Source organism: Helianthus annuus, chromosome 16 (genome assembly GCF_002127325.2).
Source record: "Helianthus annuus cultivar XRQ/B chromosome 16, HanXRQr2.0-SUNRISE, whole genome shotgun sequence".
Taxonomy (NCBI): Eukaryota; Viridiplantae; Streptophyta; class Magnoliopsida; order Asterales; family Asteraceae; genus Helianthus; species Helianthus annuus.
In genome coordinates, this window is record NC_035448.2 from 47,975,724 (window position 1) to 48,002,380 (window position 26,657).

The following is a 26,657-nucleotide window of genomic DNA, read 5'->3' on the forward strand; positions in this document are numbered from 1 at the left end:
ATCACTCATGTCCCTCGGTCCTACGACGAGGATTAATAGCCTTTAGCAGCCGCCTACCCACTCACATGATCTAACGGTGTATGAAAGTCCCTCCTCAAGCTAACTATACCATGTATAAAAATGTCTGTATAACTGTAACATGTATTCCACCCCCGAAGTTATAAAACTGAAAACAATTAAGAGAAAAGGGGGACATGAACTCACTGTATTGCGTCTTCAGTATGTGTAACCCAAGTCTCCTCAGCCAACACGACTACCTACAGTGTACTAACGTCTATTAGACGAACGGGCAGTGCCTTTGCTTAATATGAAGGTTTTTAAGTTACGTTTCTTGTGTTTCCAAATATTATTCCAAGTTATAATTATTAGTTAAAATAATCATTTTAACTCTAAATTATAGTTCATTTTAGAATAATTGTTAAACAATATATCTGTATTAGCATTTCTCAAGTATTTTAGCTTCGTATTTCCTTCCCAAGGATGGGGATATCTCATACATGTGTATTCGTATTTTTGTATGTGTATCTTTAGCCATGTATTGTCGTCGTATTCCAGTGTATTACTCCGATTAAAAAAAAATATATACCAATATATTTCCCAATATATATTTCCAACACTTATATTTTCAAGTCCCACTTCAGAAAATATATAATAACTTATTTTGTCCCAAAAATAACGTATCGTCCAGAAAATATATATATATATTCCCAAAATCATATATCTTCTAAGATGCTAAGAAAATATATTTTAACTTCCCACAAATAATATATTTTTTTTTCTTTGTCGAAAATATGATATACTTGGTAATATGTACAAAAATCATATTTACACTTCTTTCGTTTCCAAAATAGTATTTACCAAAAATATATTGTAACGGTGTCTTCCGGAATATTTCATAAGTTACGTTTTATCGTCCGGGTTTACAATATTAAATGTGTAACTTGTATTTCATTCCTTGTGATATCTCTGGTATTATTTTGGAGTTGTAAATGTCATGGTATTTTGATAAGTTATATTATTTTACCCCAAAATAATATAACTAGTTCACAAATTAAACAAATATTCACACAAGCGTTTTTGTATAAAATATGTATTCGAAATATATATTTATCCATTTTTATTTACGAAAATCAACCTCCGATACTTTGTATTTTTGTAACAAAACCTATGGCGAAGTTTATTTTTGAAAAACAAAGTTTAAAATATATTTGTAAACACTTGTTAGAAAATAATTTCTAAGTGTTTATATTTTTAGAAAATTTCGTCATAGTTTCCCCTAAAAAACGGAGGTGTCCATGCTATTAAGCATATCATTTTCTTTTCAAAATCAATCAACAATCAATCCTTAACCAATTATACATCACCAAGAGCGAAAACTGTGTGCGTTACATATTAATTATGAACTTGATACCTTCCGAAAACGCGTAGTAACTTGGTAAAACTTTTAGTGGACTTAGTTACCTTCCCAAGCGTAATTATTTCTTTAAAAATCATTCTCTTAAAATAATTTAGTGTTTACAACTTGTAAACATTTTTTTTACAAAAATAAAACTTTTGAACTTTTCTTGTAAATAGAAGGTTTTTACACTTATGTTATGTCTAAAAATGGTATAAGTGTATGTAAGAGTCATGTTTTTCCAAAAACCGCTTCTCTAACTTGGTTTATTTAAAAAAAATCTTTTATAAAACTTGGATCTACATGATCGTCAACTTATTTTGTTTACTTATTTTTCAAGAAATCTATTTCTTTCAAGTTCATGTCTAAATAGAAGGTGATTATTTCATGTATCACATAATCACCTTCCTAGTCTTGTTAAATCATGTTTCTAAACATCATTTAACAAGCTCCATATGGTGATTATCATCACACACCCAGAATCATCATGCAATCAACAACATATTCATAACAATATCCTTCCAACAACATTTCATTCTCATGTAAACTTTATGTAAAGGTTTATGTTTAAATCTTTTAGCTCATGTTCTTGGTGTTCTTGATATTCATCATACTTCAACTTTTAACTACTCAAAATGGAAGTAAACAAGAGTAAATCAAGACTTACTACTAGCTTATAGCTAGGGATGATCTCTAGATAAAAAGATGAAGAAGATGATGGTGAAAAGCAAGAAATAAAGCTCCTTGAAGTTCCACAAGTCGCAAGCTTCCTTGAATCACCTTCTAACTTTGAATGAAGCTTGAAAATAGAAGATTGTGGTGGTGATATGGTGGAGGTGGTGGCGGTCAAGGTTGGCCGAGAGGGAGAGAGTGAGGTGAGGGAGTGATGGTGTGAATTTTGTGAAATGATGTAGGATCTAGTGTGCCATGCTTTATAAAGATGTTTCTAATATTTTGTTTACACTAGCAAGCAACAAATCCAATATAAAATTAGAAGGAAATCTAGGACAAGATGTGAGGTATGGTGGGTGGTCCTTGTGACCGAATTCGGTGTGGGGGGGGGGTTGGATGTAAATTTTTGTAACAAGTTGGTAAATATTAGTTAGTTTCCAAGTATATGTTTACTAGAGAAATTAGTGGGTGTTATGGTGAACGGGGATCATAACTAGCCAAGAAATAAATAAGCAATGTATTTGACAAAAATTTAGTGTCCCGGGTAATGTCCGGTTATCCGGTTAGATACCGTTCCGTTAAAGTGTTTAATTATTCCGTAAAGTGTCTTTTATATATATTTTTGTAACACTTTTAATTCCCGGCACTTAGGAAAGCATACAGGACCATTCTGCCATATTTTAGACATCTTACTAGCATGTCAAATGCTGAATTTTTGCTGAAAATACAGAATTCTGCACTTAAAGTGTGTTTTAGGCACTTCCCGACACTTTAACTATCACCTAGTGACGCAGTTTTATGGTCCTTACTTCCCTACACTCCATACTAGTGAACCAACTGGGGTAGCCCAGTTGGCTACCGACACCCACCTCTTCCCAGAGGTACCGGGTTCGAGTCCTGGGAGTGGCATATGCCGCCCAGGGTAAGAACTCGGCATGGGGAAGTCACTGAGGAGCTAGCTTGGTCGGGTAGCAGCTCCCGGAGTGAGATCACTCCGGCGGTTGGGAGGACCGTGCACTATCCCTCCCCCTACACTCCATACTAGTGTAACATCCTGTCTCTGGCTCATACTGGCCCCAAAAACATGGTCTGTCTATGTGCTGGCATTGTCAGCATGTTTCTGAATTATCCGTTCAGCGTGCTAACTGTGCTTTGTGCATCAAGTATGTCACTAAAGTTTGTGTGTAATAAGTGGAGTAACTGTATGAAATATGATGCATATGTATGTATGATACAAAAATCATAAAGCGGTTTAAACTGTCAGTTGTAATCAAGCACAGTCATTAAGCACGTAATTAAAATTAATTAATTGCACGGATGCATGCAAATTTGACAGTTGTCACATGCTTGATGCTGAATCCAGGTATTCACACTTAGAAAAACTTATCCTTCCATTAATTATGGCATCTACTAAATTAAGACATTATTTTGAAACTCATGCCATTATTGTTAAGACTAACTTTCCAATTAAGAATGTTCTCAGGAAACCTGAAATGTCAGGAAGGATGGCTAAATGGGCAGTGAAGCTTAGTGCTTATGATATAAGATATGAACCAAGGACTGCCATTAAATCCCAAGCCTTAGCTGACTTTGTGGCAGATTTCAGTAGTGACTTGCAAAGGGAAGCTGAGTTAGAAGTTCAATAGCTTGAAGAAACTAAGGTCCTTGGATACTCTTCACTGATGGAGCTTCTAATGTCAAAGGAACAGGACTTGGAATACTACTAAAATCACCACGGGGGGACATAATACCCCACTCAATAGCTTGTGAGTTTGAAACTACTAATAATGAGGCTCAATATGAAGCCTTGATAGCTGGTTTACAAATTGCCAAGCATATGAGGATCAGGTATCTTGAGGTACATGTAGATTCATTGTAACTTACTAATCACTTTAATGGATCCTATGCTGTTAAAGGTGAAAAGCTAATCAAATATTTAGAGATAGTCAAGGAATTGGCACTCTCTTTTGTTTCCTTTAGTTTGACACAGGTACCCAGAGAAGAGAATGCAGAGGCTGATGCATTGGCCAATCTAGGATCATCCTTGAAGATTCCAGAGGATATCAAGATCCCTATTATCCATATCCTAACCCCTGCTATTGAGGATCATGTAGCTATGGAGATAGGAGAGGATTCTGCAATTATTCCTAGTGACGATACACAATCTCATTCAGGATCATGGATCCTTCCAATCATGAGATATATCCAATATGGAGAAATTCCAACAGGAGAAAACCCCAGGGCTTTCAAAATTAAGGTATCTCAGTTTACAATATTGAATAACATGCTATATAAACTGTTAGGGCTGGATTTTTATGACATATGATCCTTACATGTGATCCTAACCAGTGATCCTTATTTCTTTGGCAGATAGTGATCCTCAGAAGAGTTCCAGGATGAGGATCACAGACCATCATAGGGATCCTCATGCTAACAGTTGTTTTCATTGGATTTAATGTTATCTTGCAGGAATGTCTAGCAGGATCCGCTCTTAGAAACGTAATCAAGGGACTCGTCTTTACAACTTTGGCATATGCTTAATCAGAGATGAACGTTGTAGAGGATATGGAAACTCAGCATGATTTAAGGGCAATAATTTAGGCTAGATTTACTTTTATTCCTAAAGGGGTAATGAGCTGATAGTTAGTCTATTTACCTAAAATAGGGCTACTCACACTTGTATATATAGCACTCTTCCACATTCGGAAGACACACAACACATTCCTCACACGCTTAGACACAATACTATAGTGATCCTTGTACTCAGCTCGTTACCATCCGAAGTTGTAATCATTATTTGTTATATTGAAGTTTGGTGATCGGTAGTTGCCATCACCCGAGGTTTTTTATGCCGGAGATCATTCATTGATCAAGGGCTTTTTCCTCGTATAAATCCTTGTGTCACTTGCATATTTCATACTGAAGTGATCCTTTACTTTTTCATCAAACCAAGCATCATTCCCCGTTTACATAGAGTTTGGTTGCATTATCCTTGTGTGATTTTTTGACCAAAACAGTTTGGCGCCCACCGTGGGGCAATTGGTGCTTCATTCATAAAAAGTTTTTCTGTTGGTGACCATTCCGGAGTGTTGCATGGCTTCGTCGTCGAAGAATACTTCCACAGCGATGTCGGCAGTCAATTCATCTACTGGCATTCCACCTTTGCCTCCACCACCAGCCGGATCTCAGAAAAATGCTGAGAAGAGACCAACTACTATCTCCCCTAAACCATCATCTTCTGCTCTAAATTCTTCTGTTCCCAGTACTAGTGATATATTTACTTTGATTTTGCAGATGAGGGATCGTATGCAGCAGCAGGATGAAACTAATGACAGGATCCTCAGGGAAATCGGAGATCTCAAAAGGCAAAAGAAAACGGCAGAGGATCATTCCCCACTGATGCCCAAATCTTTAAATTTTGATATTCCAATGATTACTTCTCAGCCATCAGAGGTCCCAGACATTCAATATATGGGTGGATCAAGAGGAGTGCATTGCGGCCCAGCAACAATGACTCAGGCATCAGGATCATATTTCCAACCGGCAGGATCCTATACTCAACATATGGGATCCTTCATGAGCTTAGGATCCTCCTTTGTTCCAGGGTCATCCCAGGTTCAAGGATCCTCCTTTGTTCCAGGATCATCCCAGGTTCAAGGATCCCTTCAGATGCCAGGATCCTTGAAGAATTTGCAAACAGGATGTCTAGATGTCCATCAAGGAGATTTCATTCCAATGCAGACCGTTGCTTCCACTGGTCCCTCCATCATCCCAGAATCCCAGCAATATGGATTCACATCCGGTGTTCCTAACTTGAATCCAATGGGAGGTAACGCCTTAAATAATTATCTTACCGCTAACCATGGATTCGTGCAGGATACAGGTATCAACCATGCTATGGCCAGAGAACTGCAGAAGCTGAAGGATATGATCTCAAGTGTTCCAGGGGTAGTCAAGCCTATCCCGGAGATTGCAGATGGAAGCCATAAGGTATCTCGTTTTGCACCACCAATTTGTGATGCAGAGGTACCCAAAGGTTCCATATCCCTACTATGAAGCTGTATGATGGTACAACGGATCCTGAGGAGCACATAGCACAATACAGGGAGAGGATGGAGATCAATCCAATCCCAGAAAAGTTAAAGGAAGCATGCCTATGTAAAGGATTTGGATCCACTCTTACTGGATCAGCTCTTAAATGGCTGCTAAGTCTTCCCCCTTACTCTATTACTTCATTTGCTAATTTAGTTAATTTATTCAATAATCAATTCTCTTGTAGTAGAAAGTTTGAAAGATTGACTAGTGATTTATATAGGGTAACTCAGGGTCATAATGAATCATTAAGGGATTACATAACGAAGTTTAGTAAAGAATCCTTGGATATTCCTAACTTGGACATGGCCACAGCTGTTGAGGCCTTCAAGATGGGATTGCTTAAGGATTCATTGTTCTATGATGATCTTGTTATGACACCATGCAGGAACCTAGATGAAGTAAGAACTCGGGCACTCAGGTTCATCCGGCTAGAGGATGACAAGAGGATCCAGGAGAGACAAGCAGGATCCTCAAAGCAAGAAAAGCAAGGATCCTCTTTCAAAAGCAACAGATTCAAATCCTACAATAGAAATGACAACCAGAATGTGCATGCTGTTGACCAAGAAGAGGATGATGAGGATTATCCTTCGATTTCAGAATATTGCTTTTCTGTTGATAATCATGAACTAATCCTTGCAATGCAGAATCTAGGAGAAAAAGCCAGATGGCAAAGAAAAAACAACAAACCAACTGGAACTAAAGACAAATCGAAGTGGTGTGCATACCACGAGGATTTCGGGCACCTAACTGAAGAGTGCATCGCATTAAGAAAGGAAATTGGATATCTGCTAAGCAAGGGGCATTTAAAAGAATTGTTGGGAAGAAAAAAGCAAAGGACTCAGGATCCTGAGAGGATCCCTGAGAAAGCTCCAGCTCCTCCGGCAGATGCACAAGTAATCAACTTTATTTCTGGAGGATCAGACATATGTGGTACATCCTTCTCGGCAGCTAAAAGGCATGCAAAGGAAGCTAAAATGGATAACGGAGAAAGACCTATTCGAACATCAAGTGTCTCGGAAGGAAAAGTTATAACCTTTGATGAGGATGATAGAATTAACATCCAGGATCCTCATCATGATAGTCTAGTCATCACTCTCTTTATCTCTAACCATTTTGTCCGCAGGATCCTTATCGACGGAGGAAGCTCAGTAAACATTATCCAGCTTGATGTTCTGAAGAAGATGGGTATTCCAGAATCAGACATCACACCAAGATCCTCTATGCTTGTGGGATTCAGTGGAGAAACTAAGAAAACCCTGGGGGACATCAAACTCCCAATCTACGTGGAAGGATTACATAATTATCAAAAATTTTGTGTTATTGACTGTTTATCTTGTTGTAATGTTATCCTTGGCAGGCCCAGGATACATGATATGAAAGCAGTCCCATCCACCTACCATCAATGTGTGAAACTCCCTAGCCCATGGGGAATAATCAAGATCGACAGTGATCAGCAGGAGGCTAAGGATTGTTATACCTCATCCATGAAACCAACCTCGAAGCCAAGGGAGCAATAGCAATTACAGTATCCTCCAAGGAATGTCTTGGAGGCAAGGGAACAGGATGTGGACGAAATCCTTTTGGATCCTAATGATCCTGAATCAAAAATCTATATCGGATCAAGGATCCTTAGCAAGATGAAAGAAGACATGATATCCTTCCTCAAAAGAAGAAAATCTACCTTTGCATGGAAACACGAAGATATGACAGGTATATCTAAGGATATTATCACTCATAAACTTGGCATTGACAGGTCAATCAAACCAATCCATCAAAAAAGGAGGAAGTTTGCACCAGAAAGGAATGCCATTATCCAGGAAGAAGTAGAAAGACTACTTCGAGCAGGTATGATCAGAGAGGTAAAATATCCAAAATGGTTAGCCAATGTGGTTGTTGTCCAAAAGAAAAACGGAAAGTGGAGGGTATGTGTCGATTTCACTGATCTGAATAAGGCATGTCCCAAGGATCCTTTCCCATTACTCCACATTGACTCCATGGTGGATGCAACGACGGGGCATGAACTGTTAACTTTTATGGATGCATCATCTGGATTCCAACAAATTCAGATGGAGCCATCTGACCAAGAGGATACGGCTCTTATGACCCCAACCGGTTTATATTGTTATATTGCCATGCCTTTTGGATTAAGAAATGCAGGTGCAACATATCAAAGGCTGGTGAATATGATGTTCAAAGATCAAATTGGACAGACTATGGAAGTGTACATAGATGATATGGTAGTAAAGTCAAAGAAAGCTTAGGATCACCTAAGGGACTTGGAGGAAGCATTTGATATCCGTGATAATTATAACATGAAGCTTAATTCTTCAAAATGTCACTTTGGTGTTAAAGCAGGTAAATTTCTAGGATATATGGTAACTCAGAGGGGCATTGAAGCAAGCCCGAAACAAATTAAAGCATTGGTGAATATCAAATCCCCTGCCACAATGCTAAGGATGTGCAAAGGCTAACAGGCAGGATAGCAGCTCTAAACAGGTTCATATCAAAATCCTCAGAAAGATGTAAAGAATTTTATGATATCTTAAGAAATTTGAGTGGACTGAAAAGCATGAGAATGCTTTACAAGCCCTCAAAGAGTATATGTCCTCAGCTCCAGCATTGATGAAACCCGGAAAATGAGATGTGTTATCCTTATACCTGGCGGTATCCTCAACAGCTGTAAGTGCAGTCCTTGTTAAGGATCATGAAGGTACACAATATCCTATCTATTATGTAAGTAAGAGTTTACTTGATGCTGAATCCAGGTACTCACACCTTGAAAAACTTATTCTTGCATTAATTATGGCATCTACTAAACTAAGACATTATTTTGAAACCCATGCTATCGTTGTTAGAACTAATTTTCCAATCAAGAATGTCCTCAGGAAACCAGAGATGTCCGGAAGGATGGCTAAGTGGGCAGTAAAGCTTAGTGCCCATGATATAAGATATGATCCTAGAACAGCCATCAAATCTCAAGCATTAGCAGACTTTGTGGCTGATTTCAGAAGTGATCTACAAAAAGAAGCCGAATTAGAGGTCCAACAGCTGGATGAGACTAAGGATCCTTGGATACTGCACACCAATGAATCCTCAAATGTCAAAGGCACAGGGCTCGGCATACTACTAAAATCGCCACAGGGGGACATAATACCCCACTCCATAGCTTGTGAGTTCCAAGCAACTAACAATGAGGCTGAATATGAAGCCTTAATTGCTGGTTTGCAAATTGCTAAGCATATGGGGGTCAGGTATCTTGAAGTATACGTAGATTCATTATTGATCACTAACCACTTTAATGGATCCTATAATGTGAAAGGTGAAAAACTAACCAAATATTTAGAGATAGTCAAAGAATTGGCACTCTCCTTTGTTTCTTTCAGTTTGACACAGGTACCAAGGGAGGAAAATACAGAAACTGATGCATTGGCCAATCTAGGATCATCTTTGAATATCCCTAAGGATATAAGTATCCCCATCATCCATATCCTAGCTCCTGCTATTGAAAATCAGGTGGCCATGGAAATAGAAGAGGATACTGCAATGATCCCTAGTGAGGAGACTCAATCTTATTCAGGATCATGGATCTCACCAATCATGAGATACTTACAACACGGGGAGATTCCTATGGGAGAAAATCCTAGGGCTTTCAGGATTAAGGTATCTCAATTCACAATCTTGAATAATGTGCTATATAAGCGATCTCTTGCAGGACCATATTTAAGATGTATCGAGGATCCTGAAATTCAAGAAGTATTAAAAGACTTCCATGAAGGAGATTGTGGAAACCACACTGGGGGCAGGGCATTGTTCTCAAGGATCCTTAGGACAGGATACTACTGGCCAACTATGAAGAGGGATGCTGTGGAGTATGCTAAGAAGTGTGATCCTTGTCAAAGACACAGCAATATCCTTCATCAGCCGGCTGAATTTCTACATCCTATACCATCCTCTTGGCCATTCATGAGATGGGGGATGGATATAGTTGGCAAGCTCCCTAAGGCACCTGGTGGAAAAGTATTCATGCTTGCCATGACTGACTACTTCTCCAAGTGGATAGAGGCCGAAGCCTTTGCCCAAGTCAGAGAAAAGGAAGTGATATCCTTTATTAAAAGAAACATTATAACTAGATTTGGCATTCCTTCTGAAATTGTATGTGATAATGGTTCCCAATTTATTGGGAGCAGGACTACTAACTTTTGTGACAGTTGGGGGATTAAGATGATAACATCAACACCAGTCCACCCACAAGCCAATGGCCAAGCAGAATCATCCAACAAGATCATCATCAACAATCTGAAGAAGAAACTTGGATCCAAGAAGGGGAAATGGGCAAAAGAATTGCCTTATGTGCTTTGGGCTGACAGGACAACTCCCAAGAATGCTACTGGTCAAACACCCTTCTCCTTGGTGTTTGGGGCAGAAGGAGTGATCCCAACAGAAATGGTGGTTCCAACTGCTAGAACAAGTACCCGTGATCCTGAAGAGAATGCTGCAAACTTGGCTCAGGATTTGGATACTATTGAAGAAATCAGGGATCTGGCTAGGATAAGGATGGCTAGCTACCAACAAAGAATGGCTGGTGCTTACAACAAAAATGTCAGAATAAGGAAATTCCAAGTGGGGGATATGGTATTGAGAAAAACATTCCAAAATACCATCAATCCTGCTGACGGGAAATTAGCACCAAAGTGCGAAGGCCCTTACTTGATTGAAGCTGAAGCAGGAAATGGGGCATATAGATTGCTGACCATGGAAGGAAATTTGTTACCAAGAGCCTGGAATGCTGTTCACCTAAAGAAATATTTCATGTGAACAGGATCCTCCTGGCACATATGATCCTTACATTGAAAGCATCCTCGAAGGATCCCGAGAATGTCAATGATCCTTACTCTGGTAATATCCTAATCCTAAACTATTCCATTTTCTTATTTTTACCAAAGGATAAGGATCATGTATCCTTCATCCTCCTCTCACAAGAATTTGAGTTTTGATAGTCCAGGTATCCTCAGCATATCATTAAGAATCTTCAAAAGCATCTCAGATCCTTGGGTTCAACCCCAGTTATCCTTGGGCTTGTCCCCAGTTTCCGCCTGTAGCGCACGATGATCCTGGTATAGTTCACGTCTTTGGGACCAGTACCCACTTTCGGGGCTGATAACCTCATCGTACTGGCTATACCTAGGATCCTACGTATAATGGTAGACGTACCATACATCCGTTCCTAAGGTTTCTAACCGTTTCACGTTAGCTAAGGTTTTGGCATTTTCATGTCACTAAGTTTGGATAGTAGCCAGTAAGGGCCATACTCCAGTTTACATACGATCCTTGGGCTTGTCCCCAGTTATCCTTCGGGCTTGTCCCCAGTGATCCTATGGGCTTGTCCCCAGTTATCCTTTGGGCTTGTCCCCAGTTACTAACTTATCCTTTATATTGGCTTAGTCCCAAGTTATATTCCATTTTTTCAGGTTTTCGAAGTTAAACAATTAAGGATCCTTGATCCTTATTATCCATTAAAGTTTTACTTATGGTTATCCTGATTAAAGGTTAGGATCCAAACTTGGATCCTCAGGTATGATCCTTAACTATTTTTAATTTCATTCATTATTCATTTGAATAACCCTTAGACCTTGACAACTAAACCTATGATTCTTAAAATAAACCACTTTGAAAAATTTTCGATTATAGGATATTTGATCCAGGATCATATCCTAAAATTTCTTAAACATAATTTGCTCAACTTTTCTTACTCAAACAAACATGTGTCAAAACAATTGAAAATAAAAAGGATAATAACACAAGATAAGCGACAAAAGTTTAAGATTTTATTTATTAACGAAAGGATTAACCCTTCAAAGGTTGTCAAAATTACCTACCCCAAGCATCTACCAGCAATACGTGGCCCGTCCGCTGGGGTAGGTAAAGGGTGTCCATGATAATAGGTTCAAAAGTAATGCAGGGATATAAAGGCGGCAGGATCACAATGGCTTCATCCCCCAAACAGAGGATCCCTCCACCATTTGCAATCCTACCTATTGTCTGAAGGATCCTGGATCCTTAATCCTAAAACTATTGTTCAGAGTTACAGACCAATCATTGTTTAAAACATCACAACCACAAAAACCACTACCAAATTTAAAAAAATTGGGCTCCGGCTATGTCTAGAAGTTTCCTTCATCGCCCAATTCTGCAGCTTAAACCTTCGCTGCACCATCACCACCAGCTCCACTTGCTTCCCCCTGATCCTTGCCAGCATCACCACCTTCAAGCATTGGGATCTCCTCAGCTTCGTCATCATCCTCCAACTCTGCTAACCTTGCCTTCCAGCCCTCCACGTCCCATGTGCTTTTGTCGAAGGCAGGATCCTGAGCTTCCGCAGCCATCTGCAATTGGATCTTATACATAGCTATTGCGGCAGAGACCTTGGCATCCTGGGTGATCTCCTGCTTCTCACAATCCAAGTTGATCAGCATTTTGGCAGCTTCATCCTTGGTAGCCCGAAGCTCCTTCTCAAGATCAGCAATCTTGAGATCCTTCAGCACACCCATCTGTTGGAGGTCGGCAATTTGGCGGTCTTGATCCTCAACGTGGCCAATATATGTTTCTATTTCAGCGAGTTTCTGCAGAAAGGGAAAAGGGTAAGTTCAGGACCAGGTGATCCTCAAACAAGCAGGATATACAAGCAGGATATACAAGCAGGATATACAAGCAAGAGCAGTGATCCTTACTTCGTTAACGTAATCAAGAAATTGTTGGCGGAGCAGGGGAAATCCTTGAAGATCCTCAGAGGCCTTTCTCTTCTTTCCTTTACCCCTAATAGGTGCTTTAGGGGCTGAAGCGGTTGGGCTGGCAGCAGGAGTCTTCTTCCTTGCAGATTTGACATTAGCAAGATCATCAATGCCAAACTTTGAGGCAGACTTGGAAGATTTTCCAACACCTACACAACCAAAATAAGATAAGTATTCTAACTGATTTAAAAATCCTACGTAAAACTACTTTTTAAATGAGGATACTTACTTGACATTGTGGCAGATGCGGAGGATACTTCCTGTGAATCTTGGGTGGCAACTTGAAAACTTCTTGTCTCCGGATCAAGCTTCTTGAAGGCCAAAAGCCTCTCTTTTGCAGCAGGTGTCAGCTTCAGATGAGAGATGGAGATAGCTGCACAATAAACAAAAAACAAAGAAAATATTAGTGATCCTCATCCTAAGGAACAAATCTGATGGTGATCCTTCTAGGATCCTCTATCCTACCATGAGTAGCCCACTCCTTGGGCAGATCCTTCCCATCAGGGATGGTATCCCTCCTAACAAAGAAGAACCGTCGCTTCCAATTCGTGTCATTCTTGGTGACCTTGAGAACAGGGTGATCCTCTCCGGCTTTTCGTTTAAACAAATATCGACAGGATCCAAACGTTGTGAGATCATACATCTCAGCCAGCTCCGCCATTCCTAAATCAATCCCTTCCTGCTCAATGATCCTTTCAAGGGTATATAAAACCCTCCAGATCATTGGCATGGCCTGGATATAGGAGATGCCGGTGAGGGAAAAGAAGGACTGGGTGAATTGAGGAAAAGGATACGAATATCCTATTAAGAACGGAGTAACGGGAAAGGCTACCCAAGTATCAGAAATAAAGTCACTCAAAGCAGTGGGAGTGAAAGACTTGAAGATGGTGTTCACCGGAAAACAATGACGGATCTTGTCAACCTGAGGATCGGTAAAGCAGCACCTCTCGGCAGGAGAATCTTTGATGATCCCTTGACCCTTCAAGGGACTGTTCTTCTCAGGATCCTTATGAGGGGAATTCCGGAGCAACATATTTGCAGAAGAATGGAAAGAGACAGAGAAACAGAGTAAGAGAAGGAAGAAAAGAGGAGAATACCTGATCAATCTTCGGACGAGATTATAAAGGGAGTTCTCTTGAATTTAAATACAAATTGATCCTATCTCTATCTCCTATTTATAATGATGATCTGCAGGGCTGTCACTTCTGTGACGTAAGAATTGCAACGGCTAGTCCGACTTCAACGGCTAGTTATCCGATTAACTTGTTGCGGATAAGATCAAGCAAAATATAACTCATTTATTTACAATATTACTCCTTATATTTTGGGGGCAATTGTTAGGGCTGGATTTTTATGACATATGATCCTTACATGTGATCCTAACCAGTGATCCTTATTTCTTTGGCAGATAGTGATCCTCAGAAGAGTTCCAGGATCAGGATCACGGACCATCATAGGGATCCTCATGCTAACAGTTGTTTTCATTGGATTTAATGTTATCTTGCAGGAATGTGTAGCAGGATCCGCTCTTAGCAACGTAATCAAGGGACTCGTCTTTACAACTTTGGCATATGCTTAATCAGAGATGAACGTTGTAGAGGATATGGAAACTCAGCATGATTTAAGGGCGATAATTTAGGCTAGATTTACTTTTATTCCTAAAGGGGTAATGAGCTGATAGTTAGTCTATTTACCTAAAATAGGGCTACTCACACTTGTATATATAGCACTCTTCCACATTCGGAAGACACACAACACATTCCTCACATGCTTAGACACAATACTATAGTGATCCTTGTACTCAGCTCGTTACCATCCGAAGTTGTAATCATTATTTGTTATATTGAAGTTTGGTGATCGGTAGTTGCCATCACCCGAGGTTTTTTATGCCGGAGATCATTCATTGATCAAGGGCTTTTTCCTCGTATAAATCCTTGTGTCACTTGCATATTTCATACTGAAGTGATCCTTTACTTTTTCATCAAACCAAGCATCATTCCCCGTTTACATAGAGTTTGGTTGCATTATCCTTGTGTGATTTTTTGACCAAAACATAAACGATCTCTTGCAGGACCATATCTAAGATGTATTGAGGATCCTGAAATCTAAGAAGTCCTAAAGGATTTTCATGAAGGAGATTGTGGAAACCACACTGGGGGCAGGGCATTATTCTCAAGGATCCCGAGGACATGATACTATTGGCCTACTATGAAGAAGGATGTTGTGGATTACGTTAAAAAGTGTGATCCTTGTCAGAGACATATAACATCCTTCACCAACCAGCAGAGCTTTTGCATCCTATACCCTCTTCTTGTCCATTTATGAGATGGGGAATGGACATAGTTGGTAAACTTCCCAAGGCACCTGGTGGAAAAGTGTTCATGCTTGCTATGACTGATTACTTCTCCAAGTGGATAGAGGCTGAAGCCTTTGCTGAAGTCAGAGAAAAAGAAGTGATATCCTTTATCAAAAGAAATATTATTACTAGATTTGGTATTCCTTCTGAAATTGTTTGTGATAATGGATCCCAATTTATTGGGAGTAGAACTACTAACTTTTGTGACAGTTGGGGGATTAAGATGATAACATCAACACCAGTCCACCCACAAGCTAATGGTCAGGCAGAATCATCTAACAAGATCATCATCAACAATTTGAAGAAGAAGCTTGGATCTAAGAAAGGAAAATGGGCAGAAGAAATACCTTATGTATTATGGGCTGATAGAACAACTCCCAAGAATGCCACTGGTCAAACTCCATTCTCTTTGGTATTTGGAGCAGAATCAGTGATCCCTACAGAAATGGTGGTTCCTACTGCAAGAACAAGCATCCATGATCCTGAAGGAAATGCTGAAAACTTGGTTCAAGACTTGGATACTATAGAAGAACTCAAGGGTTTGGCAAGAATAAGGATGGCTAGTTATCAACAAAGGATGGCTGGAGCCTACAATAAGAATGTCAGGATCAGGAAATTTCAAATTGGTGATATGGTGTTAAGGAAAGCATTTCAGAATACCACCAATCCTGCTGATGGAAAATTGGCACCATAGTGGGAAGGCCCTTATTTGATTGAAGCTGAGGCAGGAAAGGGGGTATATCGATTGCTAACAATGGAAGGTGATTTGTTACCAAGAGCTTGGAATGCTGTCCACCTGAAGAAATACTTCATGTAATAAGGATTTGTGATCCTTAGCAATATTCATGATCCACATCCTTGAAGGATCCTTAGAGGATGGATGATCCTCATTCTGGTATTGATCTAATCTCAATTATTTCATTCTTTAATTATCCAGTACGTAAGGAGAAGGATCCTGGATCCTTTATCCTCCCTTCACTTGATTCTGAGTTTTGCAGAAGGCTGATGTATTCTTAACAGAGGATCGAGTATCCACAGAAGTCTACAGTTGTTTGGGCTTGACCCCAGTTTTTTGGGCTAGTCCCCAGTTGTCACACCCCGATTTCCACGTGTCTCACCGGTGGGCCCGGTGGGGGATTACCGTGACGATGTTGGCAACAATATAGTCAAACCACACAATTATATAATGCACAGCGGAAGCATAAGATAAATATATAAATTTCAACCTCTGATCGTAATATCAAGATGTATTACAGGGGTTGGATATATCCACAGTGGATCGTAAATAGATATAAAGTATTGTTCCATCAGATACTGCAATCAAGCTTGCGAGACTTATCCCGACGCTAGGGAGCTAATACCAGTCAATTACGTTTAGGTACCTGCACTTAATCTTTTTGGGGAAAATACGTCAGTTTACACTGGTAAATACATTCAACTGACACATTTGAAAATGTTTATTAAAATTGATTTGAATGCACAAGGCACAAACTCTTTTATAACTTGGGAAAATTCATAATGATCTTGTGAACGTTTTACATGTTCTTTTATGCGTTCAGTAGCCCGGGTCGTGCCGGGTTAAAGATTTATAGACACACCACGTTTGCGTAAAATCGTAGTATAAAAACCAACGGCTACGTCTTTTAATTTTAATGTCGACACTTTATACCGGGTGTACGCCTACACCGGGATGTCGATGGTCGTGGCCATTTCGTAAAATGATGCCAAGGATATCCGGGACAACGGTCATTAAACCCCCCAAAGGCTTATAAGCAACAAAACTGTTTAAATGAGCCGATCATATTTAATCAATTAACCACCTAAGCGATGGAATTATATAATGCTCAATCAAGCGGTATTAATATACCGTAACCCAAGCCCATATAGGGGAAATAAGTTAAAGTATTTACCTTTGCAAGTATAAATCCTTAATTTAGATCAAGTCACCGATAGCTTTTACTGGGGCTCCTAATCTGGAACGAAGGTTTTAATTAACCTCTTAGAATCCTAACGGTCCTTGTATTAGCCGTAGCTTAAACCGGTTGATTCCGATATATAGATATGGTTAATTCGCACGAAAAGGCGAAAACCGAGAATGGAGTATGATTTGGACCCAACAAGTTCAGTGACTTGTTTTATATGGGTTTATAGTTCATACTCTGGATTTTGGGGTTCAAATAATATAATTTGACCCATATCGGCTATTGCACGAAAACTAGTTCCATGGGCCGTACCGTGTGCGCAAATAGGCGAAACGGTTAACCATAAGTGTCCTACGCTTATTTCCTAAGTCAATATGCCTTAAAAGTATTTTGGTATCAGTAGGATACCTTCCGTAATGCCCGTAACGAGTTTAAGTTAATATTATGCCCCGTATGGGCTTTTCGGTCATTTTAAAGACTTTAAAAGGGCTTTTCGAGTTCTACAGGAAATCTGAGTTTCCCGAACAGCTTATAAAGCTTAAAATACTTTATTTATTATTTAAAACCAGTAGCAACTGGAATCGGGTCAAAAGACCTTGTAGAACTCCCGTTTTGGCCAAAAAGGGCATATTCGGTATTTACCGAACCGTAGCCATAACCGCAGGTTATGAGCAAGGTAAAAATTATTAAAAATCTTTAAAATTCTCAAAATATTATTTTACCACAGTGGTAAAAGTTTTGGTGACGAAAACTTGGGTTAGATGGGCGTTATGCTAATTGCGCCGTTAATTACAAAACTTTCTTAAAAGTGCGCCTTTTAGCATAACTCTCATTCTAGGCCTCGGATTGACGTGAAACTTTAAGGACATGCTTATAATTTAACAAGCAAGGTTTTGGTCCGTTCACGTGTCCGAAATACTCGTTTTAATTTTAAAAGGCCGTTACGGTCAACTTTTAGGCGAATGACGGGAATACGTAAAAGACTCGGATAACTCATGAACCGACCACAGAGGCGTATACCAACATGTGACCTGGTCCTAAGAGAGTCCTAAGGTATATTTATACCTTACTAAAACGGGTCAGAACTGAAGTCAAAGCAAAAGTCAAATTTATGCGACTTTCGGCTCCGAACCGGTTTAATATAGTAAATGATCGATTCAAACGAGCGCAAACAGGTTTATATACTTATTATCATGTTTTATGATTGTCAAAACAGGTTCCATAACATATACATTACAGATTATGCATAAATCGCTAAAATAGCTTTATGTTGACTTTTTAACCGTACGTTTGACTCGACATTTGACATAGTTAGAGTGGTGATCAGGGGGAACCATTTTAGAGGTTTATTACCCACGTAAGTACCAACTCATAACCACTTTTGATTCGTCATAAGACTGAACCATTACTGATTTATTGTAAAGTCAAACCGTAGTTACGACGGTTTGGTTTTTAGCTAAATACTAAGCAAATGTGGAACCACAAAGGTTGAATTACTTACAGAAGCTTAAGAGAAGACTTAAGAACACAGGGGAATGCTTTAGAGCTCTTGGAATGATCAGATGAGTGAGTTTTGAATGTCATGAATGTTGTGAGCACAATGGTGCTATTTATAGCCAAGAACAAGGCCTAAAATCATTACACAACATGCTACTACTGATCATGATGATGGGTAGGTGTCCCCTGAGTGATATGGGTCAATTGTAGGGTGCCCATGCCTCATTGATTGAGGTTTGATCGTCCAAATGGTCCAAAGGCCAAGTAGTTACAACAATTCTGCATCTGGGCACTTTACGCGACCCGCATGGGAGTTCCCATGCACTTTAACGCGGGTCGCCTAAAGTTTAAATATTAGGCGTGTTATTTAGGAGGCTCACGGCCCGCTTACACTTAAGCCTAACCTTCACGCGGGTCGTGAGAAGTCTGTTTTTTCAGATTTTTAAAATCTTTTGTCATGATTATCAGAATCCGGTAATTAATAACGAAATCTTTCGTAATGATTTACCTGACCTTTCGGTTTTGAAGGGGTAACTTTGCGGTTTGGCCCTCGGTTATTTACCGATAAGGGCCTCGTGTTATTTACCCGCATTATTAAGTCCCCGGTTTATTTATTAATTATATTGGAAAGCCTTAACTTTCACTGTTGACGCTTTTAACCCTTCTTCTACGAATTCGATCTTAACTTTCTCGTTTCATATCGAAACTTCGCGAAATTCATATATATTATTTTAGTGAGGGTATAATACCGTTACAAAGTCTTTGGAACGTTAAAGGGTCACTCAGAGGTATTATTAAACATGTTGACACAGTTAACCCCTGTAGTTTGTAATCTCTCACTTTCTTCCGCGTTTTGTTTTTGTACGATCTATAATTTATTCGTTTGAAAGTTTAAGCATTATTTAGGGATACTATACAGTATATTTACCCTTGTTGACATTTATAACCCTCGAATTTATATACTTTCAGGGTTTGTCAAAATTAGTCCTTTATTTATTATAGATGCCACGTGTAAACAAATGACACGTGTTAACACATCATTGGACACAAAAATTCGAGGTGTTACATCCTCACCCCCTTAAAATAAATCTCGACCCGAGATTTACTCAAATAAATAGGGGTATTTTTCTTTCATTGTAGCTTCGACTTCCCACGTATATTCAGGACCTCTACGAGCATCCCATTTGACTTTTACAATCGGTACGTGCTTTCTGCGAAGCTTCTTCACCTGTCGATCTTCAATCGACAAAGGTTTTTCTATGAACTTTAAGCTCTCATCTATATGCACATCTGTGTGTGGAATCACCAACGACTCGTCGGCGAAGCACTTTTTGAGATTGCAGATGTGGAACACATTGTGAATTCCATTGAGCTCTTCAGGCAAGTTTAGTTTATAGGCAACTGATCCGACTCGTTCAATGACCTCAAAAGGCCCTATGTATCTCGGAATCAGCTTGCCCTTCTTGCCGAAACGCATCACCCCCTTCCAGGGTGACACCTTAAGTAATACCTTTTCACCCACTTCGAAGTGAAAATCCTTACGCTTTGGATCAGCGTAGCTCTTCTGCCTATCGCGGGCAGCCTTGAGACGTTCCCGGATCTGGACAATCTTGTCCATTGTCTGGAAAACAATCTCTGGTCCCGATAATTGGACCTCTCCTACTTCCGCCCAACAAACAGGCGATCTGCATTTCCTACCATATAATGCCTCAAAAGGCGCAGCCTTTATGCTGGTGTGGTAGCTATTATTGTAGGAGAATTCGATCAGGGGTAGGTTTTTATCCCAGTTACCACCTAAATCGATCGCACATGCACGAAGCATGTCTTCTAGTGTTTGGATAGTACGCTCACTTTGACCGTCCGTCTGTGGATGATAAGCCGTACTAAAGTTCAAACGCGTGCCCAAAGATTGCTGGAAACTTTTCCAGAAATGAGACGTGTATCTAGTATCCCTGTCGGAGATAATAGACACAGGTATGCCGTGTAAGGCTACAATCTTATCAACATAAAGTTGGGCTAACATATCGGAGCTATACGTCTCCTTGATGGGTAGAAAATGAGCTGATTTAGTCAGCCTATCGACTATGACCCATATTGTATCGTTTCCTTTCCTGGTTTTGGGTAACTTGGTTATGAAGTCCATAGTTACGCATTCCCACTTCCACTCGGGAAGTTCAGGCTGTTGTAGCAAGCCAGACGGCTTTTGGTGCTCGGCTTTGACCTGAGCACAAGTCAAGCACTTTGCTACATGGGTGGCTACAGACTTTTTCAAGCCTATCCACCAATAATTTGCCTTTAAGTCTTGGTACATTTTATCAACACCAGGATGGACTGAGTATTTGGAACTATGGGCTTCCTGGAGAACAACATCTCGTAGTCCTCCATAAATCGGAACCCATATACGTCCGTTCAGCCTAAGAATTCCATCCTTGCTAAGAGTCAACTGCTCCTCAGTTACTCCCAGCTTTTCATTCGGATAATTAACTTCCAACACAGCCTCACGCTGCACAGCTAATATCCTTTCCATCAAATTATTCTTAACCTCAATGCTCTTGGCATTGATTCGAATGGGTTTTACCCTTTCCTTCCTACTCAAGGCATCGGCGACCACATTCGCCTTGCCGGGATGGTACCTGATTTCACAGTCATAATCATTCAGGGTTTCCATCCAACGGCGCTGTCTCATGTTCAACTCCTTCTGGTTGAACAGGTGCTGGAGGCTTTTGTGATCAGAATAAATCACAAATTTAATACCATAAAGGTAGTGCCTCCACAACTTCAGTGCAAATACAACGGCACCCAACTCCAAGTCGTGGGTGGTGTAATTCTTTTCATGCACCTTTAATTGCCTTGAAGCATAGGCAATCACCTTGCCCTTCTGCATAAGCACACACCCCATGCCCGTGTGTGATGCATCGCAGTAAACTACGAATTCATCTGTACCCTCCGGTAGTGTCAACACAGGTGCGTTGCTTAGCTTCTGCTTCAGTATTTCAAAGGACTCTTGCTGCTTCGGGCCCCAAATGTACTTTTCTTTCTTCTTGGTCAAGGAAGTCAAGGGCGCAGCAATCCTTGAAAAATTTTCAATAAATCTCCTGTAGTATCCTGCTAATCCCAGGAAACTACGAATCTCGGTAGGCGTCTTTGGCTCTTGCCAGTTCATGACTGCCTCTACCTTAGCGGGATCCACTTGGATACCACGCTCACTCACAACGTGTCCTAAAAACTGGACCTCTCGTAGCCAGAATTCACATTTCGAGAATTTTGCGTAGAGTCTCTCACGCTGTAGTAATTCGAGAATGCAACGGAGATGCTTCTCGTGGTCATCTTGGCTTTTAGAATAGATCAGGATATCGTCTATGAAGACTATGACGAATTTATCTAAATACGGCTTGCACACGCGATTCATGAGATCCATGAACGCAGCCGGTGCATTTGTGAGCCCAAAAGGCATCACTAGGAACTCGTAATGACCATAGCGAGTCCTAAATGCAGTCTGGTGTACATCTTCATCTCTGACCCTTAGTTGATGATAACCCGACCTTAAGTCGATCTTGGAGAAGTAGCTTGCTCCTTGCAGCTGGTCGAACAGATCATCGATCCTTGGTAAAGGATATCTATTCTTTATGGTAACTTTATTCAGTTCTCTATAGTCGATGCACAACCGCATCGATCCGTCCTTCTTCTTTACAAATAGGACAGGAGCTCCCCAGGGAGATGAACTAGGTCTTATAAAACCCTTTGCCAGCAGTTCATCCAACTGGGTCCTTAGTTCTTTCATTTCCGTCGGAGCTAATCTGTAAGGTGCTCTTGCTATCGGAGCTGCTCCAGGAATGATGTCAATTCTGAACTCCACTTGTCTATCTGGTGGCAAACCAGGTAGTTCTTCAGGAAAAACCTCGGGGTATTCAGAAATGACAGGAAGATCCTCGATCTTCGGCTTTGGTTCTTCAATTATCACCTGAGCCATGTAAATTACACAGCCTCTGTTCAAACACCTTGAAGCTTTCAGCATAGATACGTCTTCGGGCAATCCGTAGTGCGTATCCCCTCGAATGGTAAGAGATTCACCACTCGGAGTCTTTAAGACTATTTGCCTCATGCCGCAAATGATTTGGGCCTGATTACGGGATAACCAGTCCATGCCTAGCACGATGTCAAAACCCGCAAGTTTGAAAGGAAGTAGAGATAGAGGAAAAGAATGGTTCCTAATGGACATTTCACATCCTTCTAGAACAGTAGAGACGGTTTCTATCGTGCCGTCTGCTAACTCTACTTCGTATTTCACGTCAAGGGTTTTGATTGGCATATTTAGTAGTTGGCAAAATTTCTGGTCTACAAAGGATTTATCAGCGCCAGAATCGAACAGTACTCTTGCAAATATATTATTTACGAGAAAAGTACCTGTAAGCACATTGTCGTCCTTAACCGCTTCCTTTGCATCCAAGCGAAAAACTCTCGCATTCGACTTCTTCGTCTCTTCCGCCTTCTTGGCATACTTCGGGCAATTACTCTTTATGTGCCCCTTTTCGTTACAATTAAAGCAGGTTGCATCCTTTATCTTTTTGCACTCCACTGTCTTATGATCCTTGGACTTGCATAGCCCACAGGATGGAGTCTTTTGTTGCGACTGTGAACCAGACTGTCACACCCCCAAAATCCCACCTGCGGAGTACTACCGTTTGGAGGCGTGACTGACCAGGATCCAGCCACCAATCATACTGAACAAGTATATACGCAGTTATAAAAGTTTAACCAATACGATTTGGTGTTTCAAAACAAACAAGTTAAGTTGCAAGCGGAAGCATAAGTTTAAAGTTATAACATAAGTTCAAATGTTTTCAAGTTTAACATAGTACGCAGCAATCCATGTCCCACAACGACCCTCCTCCATGCAAGCTCCAGCTGAGTACCTATGGTCCTGCAAAGCATGTAGTAACGAGTCAACAACTAGTTGAGTGAGTTCACGGTTGGGTGTTCGTTTTAGTTGTTTCGAAAACAGTTTTCCTTTATCTGGCATCCTGCCGTGGGGGTTACCCCATAGTTTAAAAACGTGACATGTTCATTCCCAGTTACTCCGGCACTCCAGCCGTGGGGGCTACCCCATGTTAGTTATCAGGCATTTCGGCCGTGGGGGCTACCCCATGCGTACACTAGACTCGTTACCATATCGACTGCTGACTGTAGTCATGGTTATGTGCCCTGAAAACATCAATGTCTATCATCATTGACGTGCCCCAGATCCATTAGTTCACGCCCGTCCTCTGCGGCACGGTGTGAGGCTTGTCAGACCTAAATAGCGCTATCTAACTAATGACCCGCTCGCCATTGGCCCGGCGATTAGTCGATACAAAAAAAAGGAGGGACTTCGTGATAGAGTTTTAGTCTAGTACGTGTTATCCGTCCATCCGGACGAGGAATCACATTCCTGAACCACTGACGTCCTACCCAAGGAGGACGAGGAATCCACGTTCCTTAACCCCGTTCCCAACCCAGGGAATCCCATGCTTTGTAGAGGGTGTGAACTCACCTTGGTTTGCTCGGCAGTTAATCACAGAAAGTCAATTAAGTTGCAGGTAATCAATTAGGTCCTATCACAGGTATTATTCGTATCAGTTTCAAGCCAAGCAGTGCACGTATGTTCAACACGTATTGTACACAGGTAATAATCATGGCAACACGTTTAACATAAACAGTTCACAGGTAACAGTCAAATGCAAACCCAAAGTCCAAGTGTGAGGTCCAAATAGTTGGGCTCGTGATAACAGGCCCAAACAACACGTCAACAGTAGCACAGAAGTTCATAAGTCCGGCCCACTAACTTAGGCCCAAAAGTGTGGTCTCGAGTCGCAACCGGACTCGCAAGCATGGTCTCGAGTCATGCTGTCTGTGCTGATCATAAGTGGTTGCGAGTCGCAACCTATGTCGCAACCGTGGTCTCGGTTCATCATGCTAAGGTCTCGAGTCGCAACGGGACTCGTAACCTGTGGTCTCGGCTTGTCCTGTTATGGTTGCGAGTCGCAACCGCGTGGTCTCGAGTTGTCACGCTGTGGTTGCGAGTCGCAACCGTGTGATTGCGAGTCGGAATGCTGTCGTTTTCATGTTCAGTGTTGATTCAGATATAGTCAGCCTAATGGTACAATGTAATCAGGCCCAAATCAGGAAACAACCAATAGAATTTCACTAACAAGTTTTCCTAATCAGGCTATTAGTAAAAATGGATCAAAATCACAAGGGTTTTCACATCTTCAACTATCATTCAAATTGTTCTTCATATGTTCAAACACATTCATAACACATTCAACCTTTGTTCAACCAAATTTATGAACCACAATGTAACATACTTAACATACTCATCAAAACATCTAAAAATCATATCTACACCTATCCGATTATCATGATATTACACATAAACAAAACCGGTTTTTCATAACATCAATAATCAAAGGTTTGTGTGATATTTGGTCACAAGATATCATGAGTTCTTTAGCAACACATTCAACATTAAAGCTTTTTAACACACATAAAACATCATCAAGCATACCTTACACTAGTTGAATCATATTACTCATATTATCATTTAATCAACAACAAACATCCATCAATAAACATGATAATTACTAACCGGTTGGTGAAGTGTGTGTGTGTGCCGATCCAAAGTCCAAATCCGAGAGTTCTTGTGCCAACCGATTGGATCCGAAAGATGAGGAGTGTTTGTGTTTCTAGAGTTTTGGTGAGAGAGGGTAGGAGAGTGTGTGTGTTGTGATGTTCAACAAATGATAAAATAACTAAGTGTGGTATATATATATGCTAGTTCCAAGTGGTGCACCCTTAATGGGTTTGCGGGTGAGGGTTTACGGCCCAAATGGCCCAACCGGCCAAAGGCCCAAACCGGTTACCAAACACTCGAGACCTCATGGTCTCGAGTCGGGTTCCTTGTTCTCGGTCGGGTTCTCGGCTCGCATATAACACATACATATATACATACAAATGCACACATAACAAAGCACATAAAAGTTCTCGTTTATCATTAAGTTTAATCTGTTAACTAGTCACATAACGTACAAGTAGGTTGCATCAAGACACAACGAAGGTTCTAGATTTCGAGTTGTCACATCATCCCCAAGTTGAAAGAAATTTCGTCCCGAAATTTGATGGCACTCACTGAGGAAGCTAGTCAAGTTGTAAGGTTTTCCCGGTTATCCTGGGGTGTCACATCCACCCCTCGTTGATCTGGAATTTCGTCCCGAAATTCCGTAGCTTCAGCCTCAGTAGCGGTTGTACTGTTCTCAAACAGTTGGGGATACTTTTGTTTCATCCGATCTTCGCGCTCCCATGTGAACTCTGGGCCGCGACGTGAGTTCCAACGAACTCGAACAAGAGGTATTCTAGTGCTCTTGAGGACCTTAACATCCCGGTCCGTGATCTCAACTGGTTCTTCGACGAATTTCAACTGTTCATCGATCGTGAGTTCCTTCAGAGGAACTACGTGCGTCTCATCTGACAGACACTTCTTCAGATTCGACACATGGAAAACGTTGTGAACTGCACCGAGTTCTGCTGGTAAGTTCAGTCTGTAGGCCACCTTGCCTATTTTCTCAAGGATTTCGAAAGGTCCAACGTACCGTGGGTTAAGTTTGCCTCGTTTACCAAAACGAACCACACCCTTCCAGGGTGAAACTTTGAGTAGAACCCGCTCCCCAACCTGGAGCTCAAGTGGTTTCCTGCCCTTATCGGCGTAAGCCTTCTGACGGTCACGAGCGGCCGCCATGCGTTGTCGTATTTGAGCAATCCGCTCAGTAGTGTCTACCACATGTTCTGGACCAGTGATTTGACTATCCCCCACCTCTGCCCAACAGAGGGGTGACCGGCATTTACGTCCGTACAATGCCTCGAACGGAGCAGCTTTAATGCTGGTGTGGTAGCTGTTA